The sequence below is a fragment of the Amblyomma americanum genome, chromosome 9 (assembly GCF_052857255.1).
Source record: "Amblyomma americanum isolate KBUSLIRL-KWMA chromosome 9, ASM5285725v1, whole genome shotgun sequence".
Taxonomy (NCBI): Eukaryota; Metazoa; Arthropoda; class Arachnida; order Ixodida; family Ixodidae; genus Amblyomma; species Amblyomma americanum.
In genome coordinates, this window is record NC_135505.1 from 42,036,367 (window position 1) to 42,042,519 (window position 6,153).

The window sequence follows — 6,153 nt, forward strand, 5'->3', positions numbered from 1 at the left end:
ATAGACAAGAACAGCCCCAAATCTGGACAGTGGCGACATCCTCACCGATGAAGCTCTCTTCAAACCTCTTCACTACTGAAGAGGAGGCACTTCACCTGTATGGCATCATAACTTCCAGTTGCATGACATCATACTTTTAGCACCTACAGTGCCTGGTACTTCCTGATAATTATTCGTATTGCTGGCATTTTACACAACCACGAGAAAATGTTAAAACAGCCAATCTTCAAAAACTAACGCCACTTTCTCACATTAGTTTTTATTATAAGCTCTGCACTAAGGTTATTCAAAACCACTTAAATTGAAAGGGCTACAGAACCTCCTTTTCTAGGGCTACTTCTTCGTCAACATTGAGCAATGATTTTTATTCATGGCCGCCAGCAACTAAAAGAGCTTTACAGCTGCAGGCAGCGTTACCAATGTTACAAAAGTGATCGAGCAGGCAGCTCCCCGATTTTTGGGGTATCGTAGCGACGGGTCGCTCAATTCACTCAGTCGATTACATGCCTTGACGCGCCCCACTCTTCCCACTCTTAGCTTGACAGCTGGTTTAATAGGCTCGTAGAAGTGTGTTCTAACCTTAAGACGCCACATCAGATCACTATAAAGACGCACATACGCGTAGCGAATAACACAACGCTGAACAGACCGAACGGCGCATGGTATCGGCAGTCCGCAGTTGTCTGATTGGCGGCTAAAATCAAGTTAGGAGTAAAATTTCATCAGTCACGGCTAGGTGGCTTGAGCCACCTCCCCATTTAAAGGAATCAGCCGTATTCATTCGTCCGCCTGTCCGTCTCCGTCCGTCCGTCCGTCCATCCATCCATCCATCCATCCATCCATCCATCCATCCATCCATCCATCCATCCATCCATCCATCCATCCATCCATCCATCCATCCATCCATCCATCCATCAACCCACCCATCCATCCATCCATCCATCCATCCATCCATCCATCCATCCATCCATCCATCCATCCATCCATCCATCCATCCATCCATCCACTCACCCACCGACCCACCCACCTACCCGTCCGTCCGTCCGTCCGTACGTCCGTCCGTCCATCCATCCATCCATCCATCCATCCATCCATCTATCCACTTACCCACACACCCACCCACCCACCCATACATACATACTTACTTACATACATACATACATACATACATACAAACAAACAAACAAACATACATACACACATACATACATACATACATACATACATACATACATACATACATACATACATACATACATACATACATACATACATACATACATACATACATACATACATACATACATACATACATACATCCGCCCGCCCGCCCATCCGTCCGTCCGTCCGTCCGTCCGTCCGTCCGTCCATCCATCCATCCATCCATCCATCCATCCATCCATCCATCCATCCATCCGTCCGTCCGTCCGTCCATCCGTCCGTCCGTCCGTCCGTCCGTCCGCAATGGGCCGATAGTGGCGTCAAAAATACTTGTGCCGGCAGTGCACGATCACGTCCCACGTCTAAAAATGAACAGGAAGTCGGGCAACTACCTTAACGAAAGCGCAAAACATAAATCACGCGTCTTACTGGGCGGTATACAATTGCCACATTTACATTATGGACTCCTACGCGTGCCTGCCATTTAGCAAACGCATCTATGCATACAGCTCGGCGCTCGCGTCGCAACGCACACACTGTGAACACTGACAGACCAGCAGGTTGATCATTCGATGTGGAATGCAGTTTGCTGCCGCGGAAACAACCAGTGACACACGTGCAATGCCGAAGGGAAACGAACAGGACAGAACTGACAGGGCCTCGTCCCTTCCATTTCTTCTCGCCTTTGTGCTCGCTCGTTTATTTTCGTAGTCGCGAATTGCTCGCTCTCCTGCGCTACACTATGGGTCTCACCTGGAAACGAAGACTTGACGCCTTGCAGTGACCGCTTTCTACTCTTGCTTCGCGGCGGCGGGAAGAAAAAAAAAACTGCAGCGGCTTCTATGGTTGAAATTGAACGTGTTGTCTAGATGAAACGGCTAGATACTTCTAGGCGTGGTTACTTCTTCACAAAGTACGCGAACGGCTGCATTGCTGACACGTAACGCAAGCTGCGATAAGCAGGAAACCCAAATGCAAGTTCGAAGCAACGATTTTGAAATCAGACACACACTGCACACGAACCGCAGCAGCACGGACCATGGCACGGCGCGTCGGAAGGCCTAGTCGGATATCACGCCGGGATGCACAGTGGGAAAGGAAGGAAGGGAGGGTATACTGTGTCCTGCCACGTGACCTGGCAGCCAGCGCGCTGGATTTTAACGGCGTTAAGAAGCACACTGGGCGCTGGCGCGTGGCTATTAGTGTTGCGCGTGTCATGGCAAATAATTACTGCGAACTGTTACAAAACTGCAGTTCGACTAAGGCTCTTCGTGCTTCCGTGTATCGTTGCCATGCAGTTTTCATGTCAAAAGCAGGCGACAATATTTATGCTCCTAGCTGAACAACTTTACAAATTGTTTTGTTAGCTTTTCTCTTTTCTTTCTGGTCTTTTGCACACCAGATTAACAAGCTTCCACTGCATATTTTTTAGCACAGCACCAAGTTTCTCCTAAACCGCATTTCGGCTTATGCTACAAAGATATAAACTGCAGAACAAGTCTGCTTTACTCACCTTCAAAAAAAGTTAATCTCAAAGCTTCTATTGTAGCTTCAACAAAAATGTGTATTATTGTAAAAGCTCATTAAGTCGAAGATCAAGGGACTTTAAAAAATTCAAAGTATCGAATGACTTCCAACAAAACTGACGAGAACCACTTGTACCAGAGTAAAGGTCGGAAGGGGGACAGTCTCATTTATTGCTGGCAGCCGGAATTCGTCTACCTATATACTTTGTCATTTTGAAGCGCATATAACTTAAATTACAAGCTTAATTGCATATTCTATGCAGAATAGTTTTTGATTGAACGCGGGAATGCAAACTATTTGCCCACATTCGTCTGGCTTCATTAACGTGGACACGTGTGCGATCCGAAATGTGCTCTTTGTGGAAAGGGACATGAACTGGGAAACAAGAAGTGTTGCGAGATCTACCGAACTCTGTACATCTTCAAGAAACGCAAGTGGGAGCGGAAGCTCAAAGAAGAGGAGGCGAAGAAAACACCCCCGCCTGGGCGGAAAAGCCGCTCAAGGAGCCGGGAGGGCTTCCGGAGCCGCTCCGACTCCTTCCCTCGCCTCGATCTCCCGGGCCGTTCCAGCTCCAAGGGCTGCTCCAGCTCCGGGGATCGCTCCGGCTCCAGCGGCCACTCCGGCTCCAGGGCAAAATCGTCGTCAAGGCCGAGGACTGAAGCCAACTGGCAAAGGGAGGTGAGCTGGGTAGATAAGGTCTCCCCAAAAAATTAGGAGTCCAAGGAACTAGCCAAGATGAGAATCATGGTAGAGAAACTCACTAAGAGTAGATGACCTCGAAAAGGAAAACGCTATGCTAAAAAGAGAGAAGAAAGTAGCTAACGCAGTCAATACAGCTAACACGATTAAAACCCACTCAACCGTTGAAAGCACTGTGGAGATGAAGGTAGATGACACCCGCTCCCCACCTCTGAAAAGGAAACTAGGCGCGAACCCGTCGCAAGAGCCCACAATGGCAGATCTATGGAAGAAAATGGACGAATTCCAGGCAAGCTGGCAGGCAGAGTTCGCAGCAGTCTTCCAAGCCATCCAGGCGCTATCGGAAGAAAGCCAGAAACACAGGGCCGAGTTGGTGAGTATTAATAACTGGCAGAGGGAAACAGAGCAGAAGGTACATGGTGGACCACAGACGGCTGCGACCCAAATACTACTGGGTGAAAATCTTCAATTCAATCATGGCCAGTCACAGTAAACACTCGATTTGGCGGTGTAATTTCCGCGGGTACCGTCGCAAAAGGGCGGTCCTACAGCAGCTCCTTCTTGGCAAAGACAATCCGGATGTAATCGCTTTACAAGAAACTGCGGGGATGGCAAAATAATCGGGCTACTTGTCATTTAGTACAGGTGATGCAAGATCCGGGGTAACCACCCTGGTCAGGAGAAACTTAGCAGTCGTTAAGCATGACACGAAGGTTATCAACGTAGACCACGTCCTTGTTGAACTTATTCCAGCAAAAAAAGAAAGAAGGCAGCCTTATTCTCAATATCTATAGCAGCCCGAAACAGAGGAAGGCCCGATTTGGACCTCTTCTCCAAAAAAACTCTGCGTATTGCCAAAAGGCAAGCTTTGGTAGTGGTGGGAGATTTTAACGCCCAACACGCTGCCTGGGAGTACACAAAAGAAAGAGTTAATGGAAGGGAACTCTGGCTAGATGCACAGCAAGAGGGGCTCACCATAAAGGCCGACCCCCAAACCCGCACTAGAACGGGGAATAGTGTCAGCGTAGACACCTCACCCGACCTCACCTTCGTCAAAAACGTGGGAGATGCAATCTGGGTTAATACCCAGGAAAACCTAGACAGCGATCTCTTTATTCTCGAAACAGTGGTGAGCGCAGGCCCTGCCAGGAGAAAAGGCAGAAACCAGCTAATTGTTGAATGGGATGTCTTTCGCGAAATAAGAAGCGAGACAAAAGCGAGTGAGATAAGGGATATTGGTGAATGGGCTAAGAAACTGGGCCAGGACGTCAAGAACGCAACCAAGGTGATAACGGAGGACTATTCACTGGAATTAGAGGACAGCCACCTCCTCCATATGTGGGTAGCTAATCTCAGTATGGAAAAACGGCTCAGGAGGCAAAGGTGGAACCGCAATCTCAGGAGACAGATCGCAAGGCTCAATAAAAATATAGAAGATTACGCGCTAAAACTAACCAGGCAGAACTGGGAGTCCACCTGCAATAGGATGGACGGAAATATAGGCCTAGCTAGGACATAGAGTCTACTCCGATACCTGCTGGATCCACAGGGCTGCAAAACAACGCAGCGACAGAACCTTCAAAACATTCTTCACTTGTACAAAGGTACGGAGGTAGATCTAATGAAGGAAATACAGGGGAGATACATAGGAGACACTAGAAAGGAACCCCTACCTAACTATGAAGGCGTAGACAACTGCAGCCTAGACGAACCCATCAGCGAAGCGGAGGTCCGGGCGGAGATTGCCAGGCTCAAAACCAAGTCAGCTTCAGGCCCGGATTGCGTTAGCAATAAAATGCTTCGCAATCTAGACGATAACTCTATAAGTTCATTAACTAACTTTACGCAGAAGTGCTGGGAAGAAGGTAAAACTACCAAATCAGTGGAAAACCGCTAAGGTGGTGATGATCCCAAAACCAGTCAAGAAACTCCAGATAGAGAACTTAAGACCTTTCTCTCTAACCTCTTGTGCAGACAAGCTTTTGGAGCACGTTATTCAAACGCGGCTCAATAACTACATGGAGGATAATGACCTCTATCCGCATTCGATGGTGGGCTTTAGGCCCAGGCTCTCCACCCAGGACGTGATGCTGCAAATAAAACACCAAATCATCGATGCGAAAACCGGGGACGCAAAGGCAATCCTAGGGCTTGACCTAGCGAAGGCTTTTGATAACGTCACACATAAAGCCATTCTGGAGAACCTTCTGGACTTGGTAGCAGTCGAAGGAACCTACAATTACATTAGGGACTTTTTGTCAGACCGAGAAGCACGAATACATATTGGAGAATGCAAATCGGATGACATTAATTTAGGCAGTTAAGAGACCCCACAGGGCTCTGTGCTCTCGCCCTTTCTTTTCAATGTGATCATGATCAAACTCCCTGAAAGACTTAAGGCTATTGAAGGACTAAACCACAGCATGTGCGCTGATGACATCACGTTGTGGATCGCTAGGGACCGCGATGCCCAAATAGAGGACACCCTTCAAAGGGCTATTCAGGAAATTGAAGGTTACGTCGGACCTAGGGGACAAATGTTCACAGCAAAAATCGGAACTGCTTCTATACCAGCCGAAAGGCAGGGCCAGTAAGGAGGAACCGTAAATCTCCCTCAAAGCTTGGGGGATTCTCATTCCAAAAGTGGAAACAATCAGAGTTCTGGGACTTCTGATTCAGGCCAACAGCTTTAATGGCGAAACAATAAGGAAACTAGACGGCTGCGCACCGCAGACCATGAGGCTCATCCGCAGGATTGCCAACAGG

At 48.1% G+C, this 6,153-nt stretch overlaps 1 protein-coding gene across 1 annotated transcript in view; it reads left to right on the top strand.

Moving 5' to 3' along the window:
• The first annotated feature begins 3,186 nt into the window (after positions 1–3,186).
• Positions 3,187–6,153, top strand: part of LOC144103309 (uncharacterized) — an 8,251-nt gene continuing 5,284 nt past the window's right edge. Inside the window, exon 1 of the mRNA XM_077636063.1 lies at positions 3,187–3,366. The gene's annotated coding sequence lies outside the window, so the exon portion shown is untranslated. The remainder of the gene's footprint in view (positions 3,367–6,153) is intronic.